At 33.9% G+C, this 24,098-nt stretch overlaps 1 protein-coding gene across 2 annotated transcripts in view; it reads left to right on the top strand.

Annotated features, from left to right (window-relative positions):
* The window catches only part of LOC105230770 (cryptochrome-2), a 92,414-nt gene that overhangs the window by 48,644 nt on the left and 19,672 nt on the right, over positions 1-24,098 (top strand). The window contains exon 4 of one of the 2 annotated variants that reach the window (XM_029552258.2): positions 9,275-9,368. The gene's annotated coding sequence lies outside the window, so the exon portion shown is untranslated. Of the gene's footprint in view, positions 1-9,271; positions 9,369-24,098 lie in introns of both variants that reach the window. The other variant, XM_029552257.2, reaches the window with a different exon arrangement.

Genomic DNA, 24,098 nt, shown 5'->3' with positions numbered 1-24,098 from the left:
GTTGCCTGTATCGAGACTTGGTGCTAGGGTCTTGTGCAAGCTGACGGCGGCTGAATTTTCCATGACAAAGCTTATGCTTGGAATAAACTTTCTATGTGCGGGTCTGCTATCATAAATCGAATTTAAGAATGGAAATGTAAGAACATTAACATTGTCATAAATTTCTTTGTTCATTGTAACCCCCAGTTAAAACTAGTTCAAGTACAGTCGAAAAATTCCAACGATGAAATTGAATACACAAATAATACATAGTAAACTTTGGGATTTAATCTTTTGGATTTGGAATATTTGTTATTTGAATAACTACGTAACCCTTCAATTCTATCTATTCCGAAATTAGGATCACAGTGTTTTCTTGCGATATTAATGATATCTCAGATTTAGTGTGTTGCTTGACCAAACTCACTTCTTTAGAGTTTCTCCTTCATTTTCTTTTTCTGCAGGGCTCTCTAAGGTAATATCGAAGAGAAGCTGATACAAGGCTATACTGGTCCGCTGGCTCGCAAGCCAATAGATCAAGAAAAGAAGTGGTAAACTATCAGCCTAGTTGTACTATTTCAGCGCGAAATAGAAAATCTTTTGTTGTTTTACGAAATTGCTCGCTTGACCTTTCCGCAGTAAAACTCCCATCTCGGAAAGCCTTCATTTACACATTCTCACAATGCACTTAAAACTATGTATTTTCCATCGCTTAGAGCAAAAAAGGAAAGAAAATATTTTATAATCTCTCGATTGAGTGCTTTTTTTTTTTCTTTTCTTCCTTCATTTCCCAACGACCAATTCAATGCCTAATTAATCTCTGAAGTTAAACTAATATTTTCTTACACATTTGCACCCATGCAACCGTGTGTGTGTGTGTGCGATTGCAGTAGATTTCCCAAAAGCAATATTGCCACAGCTAAATCGAAAGAGAGAAGAAAAGAAAATCTAATTTCATCCGATTGATTTATTGCGAAGTGCAAATAAATGCTTTTGTCTGTGGTGAATGCACAACACTCCACCCGGATCGGTTACGACGTAAGCTCCGGCTTCAGCTTCATGTGCTGAAAGTGGCTATGTGTAAGGCTTCAATAAAAGCGCGTTTCCGGTTACGCAATGCGCTTCCGGTACTTACACATACACCGTTTATGGAGACTTGTGCGCTTAAATGCAGTTCTTTGGAATGCCATAGAAATCAGCGAGCGCATAGAAAAGAAGCTGCATGAAAGCACCTTGAAAAGACAGTCCCTTAGGGGGAAGAAATTGGGTATTATGTAATAAACGCTATGTTTGCGGCAATAAGGGACATGTGGGAAGATCTGAACATATGTGCTTGCGAACGAGTGGAGATAGTACCTGTATTAACAGTGGTGGGTGTAGAATTGAGATCAGCAAAGTTTTGAAATATTAATGTTTTAGTTTTCGATTTTGTGTATGCGCATTGTATTGTATAGTTTTTTTTATTATTTTTTTTTTGATTTTTTTTTTTTAATTTTTAATTTTATATTTTTTTTATTTTTTTTATTTATTTTTTTATTTTTTATTTTTTATTTGTTTTCTTATTTTTATTTTATTTTTTATTTTTTATTTATTTATTTATTTAATTTTTTTTAATTTTTAATTTTATATTTTTTTTATTTTTTTTATTATTTTTTTTAAATTTTATTCATTTTTTTTTAACGAAAATTTTTTTTTAATTTTTTTTTAATTTTTTTTTTTAAATATATTTTTTTTATATATTTTTTAAAAATTAAAAAAATTATTTAACAAATTTTAAAAATAAATTTTTATACCAATATGATTCTACTTGTACTTATTTCCCGTGCCACCACTGTAAATATGCGTTAGCCTTTGCTAGACAACATGTATGCATCTGTTTGTCGGTCGTCCGCCTGACATTTTATGAGCCCAATCCCAGCATATTTACTTCGCCGGTTGCTGGCTGAGTGTGCCGCAAAGTTGCTTTGGTATTTGTTGTCGATCGCTTGTGTTGCAGGCGCGTTGGCGAGGTGCTTGCAAGCTTGCGGTTGTGTGCCAGCGCATCGCCAACGCCACCGCCTTCAAGGCCATTACTGCAGACACACACGCACAAAGGCACTTATCCACCCGTACACCATGCACTCGACTGCCAAGCGCGGTCGGTCGCTCGCTTGGCACTCCGCTGCGCGTCAAGTGATTTATGACTGCCAAATGAACTTCGACATTGACAAAATAAATTCCATCAGCAGTGCAGCGAAAAAAATCGAGACTGACAGAAAAAAACGAGCGGAAATTATAGAAAGACAGAGAGCGAGAGATGAGTTAGGAGTAGAACTAGATAAGGCTGCTGTGCTAAGTATGCGCTGTGCAACAACGTAATGATTTTATGAGCTTGCAGTGTAAATAACAGTTACAAAGTAGTCAGCGCTGATAATTTGTTTTTCATTTGGCACAGAATGTCATGCGGTACGCCAAATATTTTACTGCAGGCATTCAGCAGTGCCGCCAGTGATGCGGCGGCTACTTTGTCAGCCACAGACTCGTCACTGGCAAAAAATGCAACAACACCACATGTCAAATCACATGTACACAAACGCACCCACACATGTCTAACTGGATAAGCAGTGTCAATCACAACATTTGTTTCTATTTGCTTCTTTGTTTCACAATGTCCGACTGTCTGTGCAGTTTTTGCTCCGCATTCTCAAATAAATTGTATTTGTAAGTGTAGTTTTTTCCTTTTCTCCTTTCTTCGTTGAAATCGCATCCATCGGCGGCTCATCGCCGTCTCATCATCAACAACGGCGTCAGCGTCAGCGTCATCCGATTGATGATTACTTGTAACCTTCGCGTGGATTGGTCGTAAGTGACGCATTTCTTAGGGATTACTGTCATTTTATCTGCGCTCTTGTGTTGTGGCTTTGCGTAAAATAAGAAAAACTGTGTCACAGTGACAGAAACTCTCTATCTTATTATTCCACTCTGTGATAACTTCTATTAATAGCTGATGCATTTCTTTATATAATGATAAATTTGAGTGACCTAGACAATTTCGGCGTTTTCATGGGACTTTTGGACCTTTTCGATCTAGCCTGGACTGCTTTCACTTAGCATTATTCATCAACTACGATAACCGCTGTAGGAACCCAGGTGTTTATCCTTTGCTCCTCTCGAAGTTTTCGATGTAGGTCACACCTTATAAAACTGTGAAAGCATTTCGCAACTGCTCCCTTCTTCTAGTTCGGAGTAGGCTCAACGGATGAAGTCCCACGTTTTGACTGCACCTTGGTCTCTGGGACTTAGCAGTAGATCAATGTTTCTTCTATGGCCACTCCGGATTTCGCTTGAACATCATCAAAAACTGCTGTGATTTGTCCTCTAGGTTGCAATTACTGGTTGGAATACGAAAACTTTTTCATATCCAATATTTCAACGAGAATATAACCCACACAGCCTCATGAGTTTGCTACTGCCTCATTTGCCTTTTTCACTTACAAGATCGATCTGCTAGTATGAGAACGGAGACTTTTGTCACATTGTCATCCATGGTGGCCGTTTTCGCTGATCTTTTGCGTGGTTCTAAAAGCTTGTCGGTAAATCATATAGAAACTTGTCGAACCAATTTTTGACAGTCATCATCGAAGGGGAAAGGTCATCGTAACCAAGCGGGTGGGTCCTTGATTTCACAAGGTGCTTTATTTCACTTCCAAAAAAATCGAATCACCAACCGATATTCTTTTTTTTACTATTTTTCTAATCTGCGGATACGCCTGCTTCTATCCGCTGCAAAAAATTTAAACAATAGTTGTCTACTAGGACTGTCCTGCGCTAAGGTTGTTCCTTTCTTGAAGTTCCCTGATATTATCAGGAGCGACCCTCGTTCTTATCGGTATAGAGGATGCATGGTGGTTTCATGTCCAGAGAGTCATTAGGGAGAATGTCAACAAATGTGTCCTTGGCAGGAAGGCCTTTCTAGTCGGCACGAATGGGGGTGTGGACATTGGAGTGGTTCATGGCTGTCCGCAGGGTTCCATCTGTGGTCAATATATTTGAAACCTTATGATGGACTCTCTAATTGGACGACCTTCTTCTTCGGGTCCATGGTCGCTCGCGGTCTGAGCTAAAGCGGGCGGGAAGACACCTCTTAGAGCGGAGTGATTGGGGTCTCGGACGTCGTGCTGTTTGCACCATATATAGTGGATTGTTTGGTGGGAAGTAGCAACGACAGTATTGGGGACCCAAAAACTTCTCTCAATACAGCCTTATATGATGCTTGCCTGTATGTCGCACCGCCTCGACGGATGCTATGCTGGTTCTATTAGGTGCACTATGTGGTCCAACCTCTGGTCACCAGTCCAGAGCTGTATGGAAGTAGTAGTTTCGGCTGCGAGGTCTCACTGGAGATTAATTTCTGGTACCAGCGGGAGCTGGAGCCTTTGGAATTTGCTCCAGCCTGCCAATATTAGTTAAAAGAAAACACATATACTGGGTATTCCAAAATTTGGTTTTTCCATCATCATCACCGAATTAGTCTAAACTTGCCTCAAAATAGGCTAAAAACTACAATTCGGTCTCATATAAAGGTTTTTGAGTTATAAATAAAAAAATATATATTTTATAACCCTAAACATTTCAATTGCTAAATCATCTGATTGCCTTATTGCATTCCATAAATCCCATCAAACAGACTAGCGAACAGATGCCATGGCGTATACGCAACCCAATACCTGTGAAAGCAAAAGTAACAACACTTCCCACAAAATGCGCAAACACTCGCTATACTGTGTAATCTAACAGCATTTAAATGCAGAATTAAAGTAGATCCACTAATAATACAACAAATTTGCCAGCAATCACCGTTGAATGGCATTCAAATGGCGGGAAGTGTGCTCTTGGTTAAAACATGCGCCGCCTAACACATGTGAAGTGCATTGAATTGCGATCAGGTTGTGTCACAGCCATAAGCCCACTCTGGCAAATGCAATTGTTTGTGTTGCACGAGTTGTTGCCGTTATTATTGCTGCTGTTGCTGTTGAATTTGTTGATATATGTCAGCTGCGCAAATGGGGTCAGCAATGATGTGAAGTCAATGCTAGCGGCAACTTAGTGGCAACAGCAGCAACAGCGGCGCTGAATTACAAAATGAGAAAGCGCAAAAAATGGAATGACAACAAGCAAAACAAAACAAAAACAAATCTAAATTCAGCGCTTAAATGAAACTGGCTTAGCAGTGGTGGCAACAGCAGGCATTATTGCATACATTTATGCTACATGCTGCATGCAGCATGCCACATATGTACACATGATACCTACATTGATACGGGATGAGCGTTTTTGTGGGTGGGTACATGATAGTGTTGTCACATTTTTCGCTTCTTGATGTTGTTGTTGTGCTGCTTGAAATAGTAAGCCAGCTTCCTTGTACTACTTTGAGTTTATTCTTAAGTTTTTTGACTGTTTATACCCTGAACAGGGTGTATTATGTTGGAGACGAAGTTTGTAATAAAAAGAAGGAAATGTCAGAGATCCTATAAAATATATAAAAATATATGTATATAAATGATTAGAGTGACGAGCTGAGTCGATTTAGTCCTGTCCCTCGGTACGTCGGTCTGTACTCGTATACCTATACGTGACCTAGTCCCTCAGTTTTTGAGATATCAATCTAAAATCTTGCGAACGTTCTTTTCATCTCAAAAAGCTGCTCATTTGTCGGAATCGTCAATATCGGACCACTATAGCATATAGTAGCCATACAAACTGATCGTTCAAAATCAAGTTTTTGTATGGAAAACATTTTTATTTCACAAGATATCTTCAAGAAATTCGACATGGCTTTTAGTTTAAGATATCGCTACAATCTCTGGGCGTATTGTTGAGATTGGACCACTATAACATATAGCTGCCTTGCAAACTGACCGATCAAAATTAAGTCTTTGTATGGAAAAATTTTTTATTTGACAAAATATCCTCACAAAAGTTGTCCAAGGTAACCCCACAATATCCAAATGTTTTGTTCAGATCCGACCACTATAGCTATATGGTACCCTCATATGCTGTAAGAGTAAGAATACCCTTGTGAAGGCTATTGTAGCTTGCATCGTAGCTGAATTTAATGTTTCTTCTTGTTGTACGAAATTTATTTTCTCAAAAAAGCATTTTGTTGTTGTTATTTTTTTAAATAATATTTTCCTTTTTTTTATTTAGTTTTTTCATATTTCTTATTTTTTTATTGCTCTTCATCGCTCATTCTACTGTGCTCAAACTGTCTACTTCTGCTGCCACATACCATCCGCCACCGTTAGCTGAGGTTAGCTCTTGTGGCAGCTGGCAGTCAGTATGTTAGTGTAAAAAATACCGTTATTATGTAGAAAGTTTTTTCTGTTGCTCTCTTATTTGTCACAGTTTACTGTCTTTTTTTGGTCCCCACATTCTTGTTGTTGCTTGTTGTTTGCTTTGTGTTTTTGTTTTTTTTTTGTTGTTGTTGCTGTTGAACGATTTTAGCATTTCAAATGTGTCGCTGACATTAGAAAATCAGCGTAAACTCATGTAGCCGCAAGCATAAAAGAACTAAGTGGAATACGAATGCGCTAAGTACGGCATGTGAGTGTGTGTGTTTTAGTGAGCCTTGCTAAAAAATACTTGATTTTATTTCTACGAGTACTATAGCGGTACTTCAGCAAAAACAAGTACAAATGTACATGTGTAAACGCTTTATGAAATGGATAGTTGAAGCACACAAAAAAGACGAAAATACCGAAAAAACACCGCAAAGGGCGAAATATGTGCGAAGCAAGAATATGAAAATCTGAAAAATTATGCAAAATGAGTGACGAAACGAAAATGGAGATTTGTGTTTAATTTTTTAAAGCGACAGCGAATGAGTGAGCGACTTGAATATTCACGTGTTTGCGTTTGTATGCGCGTGTAAATACCGTTAGTTGGCGCAATGCGCCCAATAAGAAATCTATTGTAGTTCTTTGTGAAAAAACAAATGAAAACTGCTTTTAATTAAATGCCGTTAAATGCCAAAAATGTTATTGAATATTTTATATTTATATTTATTTGTTTAAAATGAGAAAATTTGTATTTTTATTGTAAAAAAATATAAAATGTTCGTAAATGTGTGTATTTACATACATACATATGTATGTATATACTTTCCATTCATGGTTTAGTGAATTTTCCAACTGTTTATTATTTTCCATTTATTAACATATTTCTAAAATAATAGTTATCGATTCAAATATTTGTGCTGATATCGTGTGATGACAAATTAAAACAGTATTTTGGTATTTTTTCCCAATTTATTGTACTTTTTGTATGCTTCAAGGCAAAAAAATGAAGGTTACCGGCGGTTTGAAAATTTGAATGAAAAAAAAAATTATTAAATAGAAAAAAATTATACGCCAATGGAAAAATTTGTTTATTAAATTGTGGCGTTTTGAAAAAGTTAAAAACATTTTTTCTACAAGGTTGCCACCCAATCAAAATTTTTAATCAAGTAAAAAAATATTTTTAGCTTATTAGTTCCTAAGTAAAGAGTTTCAAGAAAACCGTCAGTTGGAATTTTTTTGTTGAGGAGTTGCCACCCTTTTAAAGCTTTTTATTAAGTAAAACTGCAAAAATTAAAGTATTGTTTTCTTATGTATTCTATAAATTCGAAAAGCGGGCAGTTTAATTTTTGTTAAAGGGTTGCCACCTTTTTAAAGATTTTATTTTCGTAAAACAGCTAAGCTTAGATTATTATTACAAACTAGGAATCTGAGAGTTTGACGAAAACGTTTACATTTTTTTTCAGGGTTGCCACCTATTTAAAAATTTTAATTCCGTAAAATAGCTAAGCTAAGATTATTATTACCATATATGTATGTAGGTATCTGGGAGTTTGAAGAAACGGTGTAGTGATTTTGTTATTCTTCAAGATTGCCACCTACTTAAAGATTTTAATTTAATAAAATTGCGAAAACGAAAATATGATTGCCTTATATGTATCTAAGGGATTCAGAAAATAATTTTATTAGTTAAACTTCCTTTTATTATTATTGTAATATGGGTATTAAGGTAAGAAAGATATGCTACAACATAAATATCAAAATCAAAAAGTTTATGAAACGTTTTTGTCGAATTTGCCTTTCGGAAGGGTTACTAACTATTTGAAAAACTTCAAAATTAAAAAAAAAAGATTTATTTCAATTTTGATATTCTATGGCCGATATATAGAATAAAGTGTAGGATATTGCTTAAAAACTTAAAAATATTTTGCTCGTCTTAGTTAAAATTCGTGGCAATGAAAAAAGTCCCATGGCCATATAATGAATGACACGAAGCTATTGGTATGAGTACCACCTTACGAAGTCTACTAATAAATAGTGGACCAACTGCTAAGAATTGAGAGCAAGAAAAGGTCAACCAGACCTTTTACAAATTTTAAATGCGCAGCAGTTTCATAACTCTCCGCCTTAGTCTCAAAAATCCCTGCATTGCAAAACTAAATTGAAGTTAGTTTCAGTTTACGGTTTTCTGAATATTCTTGCTGGGTTTTCGCGTAATACCCTTATACTTATATTTATATATTGCGCGAATTAGCACAAATAATGGTGAGTTTTGATTGATTGAAGCGTAGAAATTTTTGAGGCAAAAAAGAAGTTAGAAATCCGGCAGAAGAACCACTCTAGAAAATAAAGCTAAGATGACTACTGTCGCATTGTGTTGAAACGTGAGTTATTTGAGTAATGTCTGTTTGTTGCCTGATGCTTGAAGCTGATGTAACTTCAGCTGAAGTTTAAATTTATCTGTGTGAAAAGTGGAGTAATGATTTCTACTCATTAGTATTCGCATTATTTTGATTGTAGCTGACTTTTGCTTGAGGCTTTTGGATCAGGCATTTTCAGCTTCATAGGGGACGATGAACTTCCTCCGGTAAATATATAAATATTTCGATGTGGTTCAGTATGTTAACGGTTAGTTTTTGGTACATACTTTGAAACGGGATCCCAACTACAAACTACTAAACTTTGTTCTACTCTTTGAGTTGTATGAAATTACAGGGCACGCCTTTGTGCCTTTTGCGCAAGAAACGCTCTCTGTACCAGGTTGGTGAGTTAGGCTTGAAATTATTATATCATTTCCCTCTTGATTTTTTTGTTCCAAGGTTTTTCAGTTCCTTTGGAGATATAAATTATAATATCACTAAGATCTAGCAACTGTTTTACAATGGACAACTCTCATCTAACCTATTTTTTAGGACATTATTATGTGCTCGGATATATGTATATGTAAAGCTAATAAATTTTAAATCTTTTACTTCCAGCAGCACAAGTATGGCTTCGACATTTAAACTGGTGAAGATGGTGAAGTCAATATTTTCATTAAGCTGAGGCCGTTCGGTAGACCTAAGCTAATGTGTGGTAAGTGATCATTTCAATTTCTTTTACTGAACTGAACTTACTGATTAAGATTGGATTCTGTGATTGGGTTATGAAATGGCTTAAGGCGAAGAGTTAGAAGATAACCACTTGCTTGAACATTTTAAGTAAAAATCAAATATTAAATAGAAATAGTTTAAAATGGGCATGCCCCGAAAATACTTGAAAACATTACATTTAAAGCCTTAGGAAGCGGCTTTCTCTAAAGTCTTGCTTCAAATAATTGATCTAGGTAACACCTAGCTACATTTTTTGAACCCACAGACTATCAGTCTCCGCCATATACTAAGCATATTCACATTAATCGAACTAACTTTCAAAGAAAAAACTAGTAAGTTGCTCAACCGAAACGTCTAGGTAACAGCACCACCCAGCCACCAACCGTTCTTCTAAGTCTACATATTTCGGAAATGCAATTACAAATTAATAATATTTAACAGTTTCAATACGATTCTTTACAAAGAGAGAAATACAGTTGCATAGCGTACGGAAGTGAGAACAGACGTGCTGTATAATAAGCGGTACTAATGTTAACACTTAATAGTAGTATGTTAAGCGTCTACAGAGTGCTGTAAAATAGTACTTCAAAGACAGTGTGTGTGGTGGAAGGTGTGAAAAAAGTATATGTGTGTTATTTACAGTTGTTTCTATATAAATTTCTATGAATTGTATTGAATTACATTGCTGCAGGACTGAAGTAAAGTGTGCCGCAGCAATAAATGCTGGCTGGCACAATGGAAATTACCGGAATTCCTACGTATACTTCTATACTTATTTATATGCGTCGAGCTATTTAGAAAGAAAAAGCAAAAAAAAGTTATGATTTTTGAATAGGAAAGTCTGTTTTACATTTTTTTGTTAGATTTTTCCATTAAGTGTTTTAAATTTGATAGCTCTTTCGAAGTTTTTGTTTTACTTTCGGTATAATTTTTTATTGAAATATTTTGTTTCCATATTTTTGTGTGTATTTATTTCTTTACTTTGTATACTAAATTGCATGAATTATTGTTAGTAAATTTTTTATTTTCAATTTTATTATAACAGTAATATTTCCCATAAACATATACTTGCAGGTTTAGCCTTTCTGTCTGGTTAATGGAATTGTCCGCCTAATATAGCGTCTGTTTAATAGAGGTTTAATTGTATTTTTCTATTGAATATAATAATTTTTGTTTACCTTTTGAATTTTCTATAAATTAAAAAAAGAAAGAAGTTTTCAAAGTGACTCCTCTCCGCCTCTCATATTTTATTTCCCTTGAGAATCCCTTATTCCATCTTTTTTCTAAAAATTTTAAAACCAGTCTATTGAAGGCAGTTGACTACTTTCTCTGCTCTCTTAAATATCTTCTTCATTCGATATACGATCGCCTAAGTATTGGCCACGGTTATAGACATTAAAGTAAAGCAAAGCCCTTAGTTGATTTAAAAATCAAAAACCAAAAAGATCCAAAACTACTTATAAAGCTTATTTTTCTAATTGTTACTGATTGTCGCAATAACTTAATATTGATATTACTTTGAAGTACCGCTAATTTAATCTTCTTCTCAGTATTATCATTTCTGTAATCATTGAAGAGTTTTACACTCTTTTAATGTTAATGCCCGCAATGTTGGTAAACTTATAGTGTGATGGATTGAAAAGGCTCACCAGTATTTAAGCTCATAAATAACAATAAATAGCTTTTGCGAAAAAAGCTAAGCAAAAAATAACCCAACATTTTTGTGAAAAAAATAATAAATCTATAACTATAAAATTATAAATATTTTATGGCAAAAGCAATTTTTTATAACATACTATTGCGCTAATAAACTTTTGGGACAGCTTTTAACATTTGTTATACTGTTAATGTAATGTCTGCTGTTAACATCTGTCATACTAAAAACATTAAACAAAGCTCTAAAGTGCTGAATAAGTTCTGATATACAGAAATTAGTACTAAATAGTTCGCCCATAATCATTTAGCAGAACTTCAGCAGACTTAACAGAAAGTTTTTTATTTAGTAACATCATAGGAAGCCGTTATTTAACTACAGAATTTCCTCTAATCGGCATAACATCATCTCATGCTGTAAGAACATCTCTTAACGCATTATTATTTTCATCCCTTCAAAAGCTGTGTAAGCAAAGAGAAGGTTAACATAGTGTTAAAAGAAACAAAGTTATGATGCGCACTCTTTTCTATAAAAATCACCCTTGTTTTAAGGGATGTTTTACTTAAAGGTACATTTGTGTATGGTTATGGGTTTGAGTCTATGTTACAAGTTTTGAGAATTTGTAGTTAAGGCTAAAAGCACTATTTATAGTAAAAGCTTCAGAAAACAGCTTTAATTGCTTGAAAGCGTTTACCTAAAGCATCAATAATGACTATGGGTCTTTTGAAAATAGTAGAATGAAGTGAAAGCTTTTCAACGGTCTTAAACTTTAATGAACCGAGTGAAGAAGGTTGAAAAAGAATTTGTGAGAATAGTTATTTTCTAAAAGACAAGAAGACAGCTTATTCGGTTATTTTTAGGTTGCTCAAAATACTATCAAAACTTGAGGTGGTAGGTCCATCCGTTCTGTAACTAAGATTTCTATTTGTTCTATACAAAGTAATATAGTATATGGTATAAGCATCAAGATCTGGACTTAAGTACGAACATGGTTCAATACGTTCTGAGTTTATTCGCTCGATGGCACCAAAAATTGTAAAAATTGTCATGTCAGTAGATTGTTTGATTACTTTTCTTGAAGACAAGAGCGCTGCATATAGTTACGCTTCTTCAGGTTTTGATGAGCCACACAAGGATGCTTCGAAAAGAGGTTACCACAAAAGAAAAAATGGCCAATGTTCAGGATCTCTGAAACCACCAGAGACCAAGAAATAGTCGAAATGGTGGACTTAATCCTAACAAGTGAACTTAACCTAACTTTCCTCGTAAAAAGTGAAATCCTAACAGAAGCCGGAATTGTAAAACCTACCAGTTTCTACACTATTTGAGAGGGGCAAAACGGTCACAAGCCTCCATTATGCCGAACTTTTAGACCCTTTCGACGCTTAATTGCAGAAATAACGAAGCCATTTGGTGAACATAAAAGTGGGAACAGTTCCACAAAGTAACGGTTTTACTGCCGCCAACTCTCCTGTTACAAACCCATATCATACATAATAGTAACAGCGAAAGAGCGCTGCGAATAGTTGCATGTTACCGATTAAAATATATAGAGCTCATGCTAAAATCTATGTACGAATTCGCCGTAACATTTTCGGAGTTCTGCACCACCCATCCAGCATCGGTCACGCACCTTAGCTGGCAGCAGTCGGTCGGCTGGCAATTCAAAGAAGCAACAAACTTCAGTACTTCCCATTGCCTTAGACATTGTCGTTCAACTTGTCGGCGGTTCCGTTGATGGACAACGACGACACTTTTGTTAGTGGCAACAGTGGTGGCGGCGGCGACGGCGGCGACAATGCCAGCGCCTGATTTCGCTACTGCCATTGTGCCAGTGCGGTTTTGCTTGCGGATGCCGATTAACGACCGGCAACGACCCAACAACCGACGCAACAGCAGCGGCAGCGCACACGTTCGGCACCCAACAGTTGCGGCGATCTCGCTAGTTCAGTGTTGGCATTCAGAACGTACGGATGTCCTGACGCGTAACGAAGCACGTTGAAATGTACCGTTATACGCGCACCGAAATCGGAACGCGTGCGTGTGTGTGAAAAGCAAAAGTTTTTGCCAAAAACAAATAAAAAATTTATAAACGCGTGTGCCAGCATGCAGAACGCGTGAAGTTTTGCATGCGTCGCACCAACACAAACACACACACACTTGTGAGCGCCACATTTGGTTGACGGATGTAAAATAAAAAACGCGCGATTTTGGTGCGTGATGGATTGGCGTCGTGTGAGTGTGCCATTTTGTGTGGGGAGTCCGTGCCGGATAAGTGATATGAAGTGCAAAACGCAACAAAAAGAAAACGAAAGCAAAAACAAACATAAGTGAAAAAGCAGTTGAAAGCAATGAAAATATTTGTAATAGGAAAAAATTGCAATGCGGAAGCAAAATCATAAATTCACACGTGAATGAGTGAGAAAATTGTGACGATTTAATACCATTGCTGTTCGGGGGATATTTTGCGGGCACTCAGCGCACACACACACACACGTACATAATGCACGTTGAAGTGCCGACAAGTGTTCGTTAATAAAATATGCCGATTTAAATTTAAATGAAAGCATAAAAAAGTTACGAAAAATAAACTTTTCCACTTTTCTTTATATGCCGAGGTCTTTTACAGCAAAAAAAATATATGTATAAATAAACAACAACAACATAAGCAATTGTTAAAGGCAGAAAAAGCGCGTGTAATTTGTAGTGAAAAGTTGGCAACAAGCGGAAATCGCTGCTGAAGTGCGAACAAATGTGGCACACGCCTTCCTGCACATCCCAAAACAAATACGAAAAGTAATAATGAATGCATGTGGCGGCCATAAAAAGGTAAATTTCCAGGTCGAGTTTGCAAAATAAAGATGAAAAAATATTCATAAATGGAAAAAAATGTAACAAAAGTAAAAAATTAAAAATAAAAAAAAAAAATAATATAAAATGAAAAATAATAAATAATAATTAAAAAAAAATTAAAATTAAAATATTAAAAAATAAAAAAATAATAATAAATAAAATAATAATTTAAACTTACATATAAAAAATTAAAAAAAATAAAATAAATGTCAGAAGTAAAAAACTTATAATTAAAATATTTAAAAAAATTTAGACCAATAAAACAAAAAAAATCAAGAATTAAATGTAAAACATATATAAAAAAAGTTAAAGTTGAAAAACCAATAAAATAAAATAAAAATATAAAATAATAATAAACAAAAATAAGTAATAAAAAAATGAAAAATAGTAAATATTAAAAAACAAAATAATAATAAAAAAATTAAATATAAAAAAGGAATTTATCTTCAAGGAATTTGTTTTTAAGTTTAAAATCATAAAAAAAAAGTATGTAAATGTGTTTATATCCAATAATCATTGAAATATAAAAAAAATAAACCAGTAAAATAAAAAAATGAAAATAATAAAAAAAAATAAAAATGATAAAAAAATAAAAATAAAAAAAATTAAAGAAATTAAAAAGAAACTCAAAAAAATTGTCAAAAAAATATCAACAAAATTATTGCCAAATTTAAACAATCCAATAATAATTAAAATATTAAACCAAAAAATAAAAAACTTTAAACCAATGAATTAAATAAAAATACAAAAATAAATTAAAATACAAAAATTAATTTGAAAATACAAAAATAAAAAATATGAAAATTATTAGCACCCAAATAAATATAAAATAAACACAACAAAGAAAATATAAATTTTAAAACCAATAAAGAAATATAAAAAAATGTTAATGCAAATGTAACTGTAGAGTATACTTGCATAAGTACATATATATTAATCTATGTTATTGTTGTATTTGTTTGTGCGACGTTTTTCAGCAGCTGCGTTGTGTTCCAGCTGTCAAAGTAGGACAGCGACCATATGTAATGTGAAACTGTAATGTATTTTAACTACTTTGGAGGTGTTTAAAAGTTAAATTTGAGTAGTTATACAACAAAAACAAAGTTTGCTCAACGTTATAATATTACACAATGCTGATAATATATTTTAAATATATAAATTAATTTGCAAATTGTAATTAATATAATGCGATGCACTAATAATTCAATTATAAGTGCCAGTAATGCCTTCGTTTTAAACAAAAATAAACTGATAATTAAAAAAAAAAAACAAAAAAAAACAAAAAAAACAAAAAAAAAACGATAATAAAAAAAACGAAAGTAAAAAAAGAAAACAAAAAAAAAACCTAAAAAACTCCAATTAAAGTACACACGCCCAGCTGTGTGAGAGCAGTGTGCGAAATTGATATGGACTTTAAATACTGTGCTGCAGAGCCACGTTTTTCTGTCGCAAAAAAATTAATAATTGTATGCAAAAATTAAAAAAAAAATGTCTTAATAAGCTTTTGCATTAATTTGTTTCGTGTAAACATTTAATTTTGTTTGTCTATTAAGCATGCAATACAATGGAAAAAAATACAAAATAAATTCTTTTGTTAATTGCTCACATAAAAACCAATTTAGAAGCACATGGAGACAGTCAAGTAAAAAAAAGCAATGCATTTTTATACCCAATGAGCGTGAATTCTTTTAAAACAACAGCATTAATATTAAAGCCGAACTCTTTAATAAATAATTCATTAATTACCTACCAAGTAAATGATAAATACATAATTAATTAATTGTCAGCAAATAATATTAACTGAAGCAAAAGGTTGAAAAATAAAAATAATAACATTTAAAAATTTAAATCAGATTTAGTACAACATAAATATTGCATAAAAATAAATACAATTTCCAAAAATTGTAATATAAATTTACAAGTAAGGTAAACTATCTTCAAGTCAAATGAAAGTTACTTAATAAGAAAAACATATATTTTATGAAGATCTTTAACATTATTTTGATCATTGAATTTGTATGCAAGCTATATGCTATGGTGGTCCGATCTGGGGTCGAATCGTTACATCCGTGAACGTATCACTCGTCACGTAAAAGTCTGTATTTCGTATTATGACATACATGATCGTAACGCTTACATACGTGATCGCAACGCTTCTATCGTAATCTGGCATGATGACACACGTGAACGAGTATATAAACGTATCCGTTCGTTCGAATCGTCGTTCGAACTTAAACTACCAATCGTAATATACAAATTTATGGAAATGTGAGCAAAATTTTTTTAAACTTTAAGTTTTTTATAATTTTTAGGAATAAAGAACATAAACAAGAAACCAATGAATGGAATATCTCATTAAAAATAAAAAAAAAATTATTTATCTGATCAAATTTTTGTATTTTAGTTGCCAATAAAAATAAAATTATCTACAAGGATAGGGATACATACATTTTTGAATTAAAATTATTTATTTGGTCGATTGCGGTGAAGCGGTTCGCCACCCCATTGTCCATTTCTTGTGTGTGATAAGAATCGCAATTTTTGAGGGTCGTAACTAATTGTAAATTTTAGGCAGATGTTATGTAATCCCTCACAAATGTTAACAAATCTTCCACTTTTGTGGGCTAATACCTTCCTCTCTTGTCATATCTTCAAATACTCCACCGTCTTTTTAAGATTCCTATGCTTTGTTCAACGATACATCTACAAAGAAAATTTTATTAATGAGGATTCATAATTTTTTTTTATAACTACGCTATTGCTACGATCTCCTAGCAACCTCCGCACTATTTTTTATGCCCATTACTTTCACTAGAGCTCAAATAAAAAAACAAACATGAATTCATTTTGATATTTAATTAGCTTTTGTTAGTTTATTGAAAATTTCGCAACAGTTTTGACAGTTCCACATCTATTGTGACCTAAAACTACGATCCAAAGCAGTGTGGAATTTAAAAACTATTGTGAATTGAAAATACATTACGATCCGTTTTCTATCGTATGTCATAATGCCAATCACCGCATACGATTGACGCATCGCCTAATTTTTTTTCGTATGTTCGCCGACCCGTGCACAGATGTAACGATTCGACCCCTGTACAATATGTTTGGAAATGGTAGTTTTTGCTTCTATGCAAAATTTCGTAAAGATACCTTGTCAAATAAAAAGGTTTTCCATACAAGGACTTCCTTTTGAACTTCTGAAAAAGAAATGTGCGAAATTTCAGATCGATATCCCAGAAATTTGGGGACTATACGGATAGACATGGCTAAATCGACTTAGCTTATCCTCTTTTCTTTATTAGCGTAACAACCGCTTACGTCCATTGATTGGTCAATATCATCCATAGCTATGCTATGTACATATACACATATATTAGGGTGGGTCAAAAAACGCAACATTTTTTTTCGCTTAGTACTATGAAAAATAAAGGGCAGTTCATTTTCCTACAAAACTATTATATGAACTCTCCGATTTGTAATGATTTTTTCTTTATTGAGTTATATAATTCATAGGAAAAAAATTGCCTTAAAATATTCAATAATATTTATAAAATATTTTAAAAGACCTTTTAGTCGAACATTCAATTCAACAAATTCTATGAAACGATGTATTTTTTCAAGTAGTTGGAAGCGGAGATGTATCTGACAACATATTTTTTAGAATACCGAGCAAAAAAAATACATATTCGTTTTTTTACCCACCTTAATATACATATACATTAGTGTGTTTTTTTTTTGTTGAACTATTAATTTTTTTCTGTCCCGTCACGAAATTTCCTTGAAAATAGCCTAAAAAAGTTCCCTGAAAATTTTAGCCGTTAATATTAACATTAAGAACTGGACCAAGGCCTGTAAAAATTTTCCATAGAAAATACACTACAATCGTAGGTTTTTATCTTTAAATTCCTACAGATCAGAGGTATTTTATGGCATCACTTTGACTTTAGACGCATATTTCTCAGAATTCTTCACTCTACAAAAGTGCCCAGTGCAAAAAAGTCGTAACTCACACCGCCGAGGTAGTACGGGGCTCTAAACCCGATTTTTCCAAGAAATTCGCATTTTTTTTTGTATATATCTCGTAAATGACAGGAGTTATAGAAAAAACGTACATGACAAATTTGTAGGAAATTTTATTTGCTATAAAAAAGGTTCGAGGTCAAAATCGCTATCATTAATAGTTCTCGAGATATTCGGCTTTTTAAGTACAGTTTTATAGAATTTTTATAGATGTAATGAAAAAAAGCTATGAAAATTGCATACAGCCTTACTTATACTTGATATAAAGGGATATCCATTTCGAAGTTACCTTCTTTTTTTTTCAACGAAAAAACACAGAAATTTAATTCGTTATCATTCGAAATAACATTCTTTGGAATTTATTTTTTTTAAGATATTTCTTTTGAACTGCTGGTCACGGCTTCGTCTCAGATCCGTTGAGTACAATTTTCGATGACACATTCGAGCATTTCGACTGATAACTGGCAAATGACACGCCTGGTGTTTTTCTCCAAGGCCTGCATTAAAGTGGGGCTGCCCGCATAGTCTTTATTCAAAAACGTCGGCTCTTCTTAGAAGTTTTCAAAAACCCATAGAGCGAAGCAATGCCGCTTGGAAGGTCGAGCGGTTTCAGTTCTTACACAAGCTGTATTTTGCACGTTTTCAATTTAAGATATCGACTTAAAATGCGTCAAATCGTTCCATGCGTTAGTCCGCCGCCGAATCGATTGTTCACTGCGTGCTGTTCGTGGTCTATTCGGCCGATTATTATACAATAATGAATGCTGAGTCTCCAGATGGATGATTGTGTTGCGAATAGTCCGCTCAGTAGGCCGATTATGTGGACCATTAGTTAAGCAAGGTGCGCGAAACGCATTTTTAACAGAACGTGAATTTTCGTAAAAGAGTTGAACGATTTGTAAATAAAGTCATACCAAATGTATGTCACAACGTCATGGCGCTCTTAAAGTTTAATTTTCGTTAGAAAGGAATGTCGTTGGTAAAATCGCATTTTTCTACTTAATACTATTCTCCAATGTTTTGTTTTTAATCAATTGCCATCTTCAAAGTGATTCGACCAAGCATTTTTCCATGAATTGCCAACTGTCATATAATATTCGTGTTTCTCTTTTAGTTTTCTGTTGAGATTCCTGGCAGCATGGCTTCTTTGAAATTTCTTTTATACTCGTAATAAATATATAAAATATTTATCTCAATATTTTAAAGATAATTTTATTCATATTAATATTCTTATATACACATGTAACTGACAGAATTTCATTCAATGAAAAATTAATAAAATACACAAAGCATAAACTTCATAACTTTAATTATCCTCGACTAAAGTTTCTCAACTGGCACATTTTGGCCATTTTCAGTTTGTTCCTAGGCTATGTACAATTGCAATGTGAGCGGGCTCACAATTTATCGTAAATTACTCAGCGCCGCCTTAAATTCCCACAAGCGTAATAAATATTATTTTATATAAACATACTCGTATAGACATACATACATATGTATATGTATGCATGAATGCTTTTGTTTTCTCAATACATTTTCGAATTTTTAAATTGTATTATTACCGTTGGCAGATTAAACGTTTATACCTGCCTGCCTACCTGTTTTAAAACACAATTTATTATTAATTGAAAAGTAATTTGTTTCGTCATTAATTAATTGCGATATCATAATTATGGCAGTTAGTGTTGAAAAAACTGCGTGTATGAAAAAAGATAAAAAATATAATAGTAATTAAGTAAATTCATTATAAACGCTTATCGGCGCAATAACAATAAAAACAAACATACATATTTGCGAAAAAGAGCAGCCAAATAACGTACAAGCGAACACATGGGTGAATATTGATGAAAATTTTTAAATGGCAGGAAGTTAAGGAAATTATTTATATAAATTTTTTTATAAGGGCTTAACGTGAAAAATAGTTCAGATTGCTGTAATTTGAGATATGCGCTTTTTATATGATCAAAATGTAATATAATATTTTTGTTGGGGTAAGCGAGTGTCACATGAAAGCACAACTCGGTTAAAGTTTCCTTTAAAGTTTTTAGCAAAATGGCTAATATGTAGTTCAAAAATCTTCTCTGTGTTCTTTTGCCGCTTACTTGTGAGCTTGCTTCATGGCATGTGTGGCCATAATTTGCTTGGCATCGAGTGAGGGTTCTAATACAGATACAATAGATAGCCTACGTTCATACTCCCCGATTCAAATGCGCACTTATTGTGTACTTGTCGCATTTGAAGCGGCGAGTATGGAAGTAGGCTTCAGAAACAAGTTTACAGATAATCTCTAACTATAAAAGGTTCGGACTTATAGGCATTATTAGCTTACATAGCGAAGCAGTTTACCTTTTACGATATTCATTATACAAGTTACATATGTATATTGTATAATATGATTTTCAAAACCTCGACGATTTGCGATTATTCTAGATTAGGTTACTTCATCATATCAGAATTTTTAGACAAGACAAGTTTTCGTATAAAATTTAGATTTGAAGCATCCAAATTAAGCATGATTGTTGCAATCCTACAAATGCTTAATAGGATTTCATACACGAAACAACATCTGGAAATTACCAAAAATCCGCAAAATCTTAATGCTTATATGGAACTCAGATTTACATGAAATAACGTTCCTAGACTCATAAAAAAGACAAAAAATATGTAAAATATCAATCCGACTACATTTTATCAAAACTTGTGGATTTTTTTATTTTTATGTGGCAACTCTATTTCGCAGTGTAATTAAATTAAGAACCTGAATGATTTCTGAAAATACTTCTTAAGCTCTTTTACATGTCTTTTAAAGTATTTTTATCAAATTTTTTAAAAGGTGGCAACTCTATTTCGAAATTTACTTTTAAATTAAGCACCCGAATGATTTCTGAAAATACTTCTTAAGCGCTTATGACATGCCTTTAAAAGTAATTTGCTCAATGTGTATTTTTTCTGAAAGGTGGCAACTCTGTTTCGAAATGTATTTAATTTAAGTACTCGAATGCTTTCTGAAAATACGTCTTAAGCTCTTTGACACGCCTTTAATAGTATTTTGTTCAATTTGATTAAAGGTGGCAACTCTTTGAAAAATACGTTTAAACTAAAATATAGCAAGTATTTTCTAAATATTTTTAATATAAACTCTTTCACTCGAAATGCTCTTTTACAATTTTTTTTTGAACAAGTGGCAACTTTATCTCTAATTTTTTTTTTAACGCGTGAACTTATCACAATGTTATTTTTGGTACCTTACCTGTTATGTAATAATTTTCAATATTTTACCAGTTTTTTTAAAAAGGCGGCAACTCAGTGCTATATTTTCACATACATGGCAACTCTGTTCATAAAAATTTTATTAAAATGGGAAAGATAGAAATTCATATATTTTTTATGTCTATGTTTTCAAAGTCTTTCGTACACAATTTTTTTATTTTTTCTAAATTTTTTCAATACTTGGCAACTCTAATGAGAAATATTGTTTAAATTATATTGCTAGAATACCCAAAATACTTTCGAGAATGTGCAGACCGTTTGAAAAAAAAAATGTTGAAAAAATTTCAGCTGAAATTGTTAGTTTTGAAAAAGTTGTTGCGAAACAGTTCATCTGCATATGTAATCTTTTTGACGATTATTATTACTTTTTTAGACGCTTATGTACGTATTATACATATGTATGTCTGGCTGTATTTACGTTTGTTAAGCTTAACACATTTCTATTTCACCCAAATCTCATTTGAATATATTTATGTTTTGTTGTTGTTTTGCTGCTGCTGTTTTTAGTATTGTTGTATTTTTTAAGCAACATTACATGTCAAAAAATTTGATAAAACAATTTATTTTCTCGCATAGTAGTTGAAGCTGAAATTTACATGCCACACTACACACACACACACACACACTCATATCCATGTAGTAGTGACTGTGTAATAAGTATGAAGTGCTCATATGTATGTCTGCGTGTAAGGGATTATTTTAATACGGGTGTAAAGAGCTCGAGCGCCGGTTGACTGTGACAATGTGTTGGATTGGCAGTATATATACACATGCATACATACATAACTATCTTCGTATTTGTTTGTGTATTTGTGTGTGTGCGTGGGCGCTTGCTAATCCAACCTTGTGCCAGAGAATGGGTTAACACGCTTGCGGATTTGACACTATCGGCTTATGAGTGTCATCAGTTTTGCAGAGCACAGCATGGCTGGTGGGCGAACACGTCTAAGCGCCTTGTGCAAGTGATAGTGTACACACATATACACGAAATGTTTGTGAAAGTGTGTGCGTGGGTCTGACAGCTGGCCGCCAGGCAAACAGGCAACTCGGAAAACTTAAACGCAGCGACGGCACATGGTCGGTGCGTGCCTAAGTGTCGGTGGCGGCGACGAACCTAATCAACAAAAATGTCTATATATCTCTGTAATGTATATGAATGTGTATAGAAAAGTCTTTGCATGTGTGTGTGTGACTCTGAATTTCTCTGAACAAGTGTTAAAGGCCTAAGGCATAGCCATAGTTAAATTTGTTTGAAGACATCTATATTGTATAAGCAACGTGAGTGCGCCTAAAAGTATGACTCAATCTTTTTTGTTTTTTTTTTGCTGCCAGATGACCTCTTGTCAATGATAAAAGCACATGTGAGCCGAACAACTCGTAGGATTTATTACATTTTATTGGTCAATTTTGCACAGCTCAACTTGGCAGTTCTTGATTTATTGTGTGAATGGCGAGCGCAAAACGAAAAAAGGATGCTGTCGATAGCATGCTTTAAGGCGCATGCATGCAAACTTGAAGAACTTTAGTAACTGAAGAAGTTAGATTTTCTATATCATTTTATACGTGGCTTGAAATGTGACGGTAGATGTACAAAAATATATATATTTTTATGTGCTTTCTCGCTTTAGTGTGCGATTTTTAAATTTCCCTGCTTCAGCCGCTTAAACCCGCTTAAACAGGTACACAAACGTAATACCGGATCGATGCGCCATCGTTCAAGTGCTGCTTAAGTAAGCTGCTTACTAAGTTACAAGTCAACCTCATGCCGCGTAGCATACTTTTAGGATTAAGCGCGTAGGCTATGTAAACAGCATGTGGTAACGGTTGCCATACACACACATACATGCTTGTGTATGATGTAAACAAGACGAAGTGAAGGTTAAAGCGCAGAGATGTGTTTGAATTTAGTTGGTTGCCGCTATATCATCTGTTTATATATATAAGCGCCTGGGTGTATGCTCCTCTTACGACATATATGCGCCTGGATGTATACTTCAGTTCCAACATATATGCGCCTAGTTGTATGCCACACATAATCATAAACATACAGTTGTGTTTGTATTGCACTCATGCATAATTAGCCTTGAATTTTTGCTGCTTCTGCGAGCGCGCAAGTGCGTGCGTGTGTATAGGTGTGGTGTAGCGCAGCTCATTGAGTGGGTAAACAGTAGCGCCGCCGACAAAAAGCAACACAAACAAACCTTGAAGTCGGCCATACGCCTAATTAGCTGCTTCGACTTTTGCGTTGCGCTTACACAACACATACAAACGTACATTGGCTCATATATGTACATATTACTCACACGCATACACACTAATGCATATTTATGTGTGTGCACATGGAGCACATACTAACTCTGCTTCAGCCACACGACCACACATGCACAGGCAATTAGATTAAACGATTATCGTTCGCTTGTGCGTGGCGTAACATTTTGGGGCGCTCTGTTCTGGCTGAAATTTGTTTTTATTTGACTGGCAGCAACAATCAAAGTTAGCGTTAATTGTTTTAATTTGTCGTTATGAATAACAAGCCGAGTGGCTGAAGTGATGGCGTCGACTTCGTCAAGCGACAAGCAGATAAATTGCAATAAAAATAATTTGGCTAAAGAATAAACATATTTCTTGGCAGTGTGTGCAATAACGGACATGGTTATTATAATGAAGAAACTTGCGCTGCTCACAGCTGCCACATATAGTGATGGAAAATAAAAACAATACTTGTAGAGTCTGTTATAATGTTTTTTCCAGAGACAATCGCCAATATTGGCAAGAAAACTGGGACGGTAGCTTTTCACTGGCTTTTCGTAAGGCAAATTTTTCACAATCAAAATCATTCCATACACACGTCCGAACTATGAAGTAGTTGCATAAGAATATGCCAACCAAGTATATAATTATATATGTAGGTAC

This window comes from Bactrocera dorsalis, chromosome 1, assembly GCF_023373825.1.
Source record: "Bactrocera dorsalis isolate Fly_Bdor chromosome 1, ASM2337382v1, whole genome shotgun sequence".
NCBI lineage: Eukaryota > Metazoa > Arthropoda > Insecta > Diptera > Tephritidae > Bactrocera > Bactrocera dorsalis.
The sequence above is the reverse complement of the archived record's forward strand: the minus strand, read 5'-3'. Positions and strand labels throughout refer to the sequence as shown.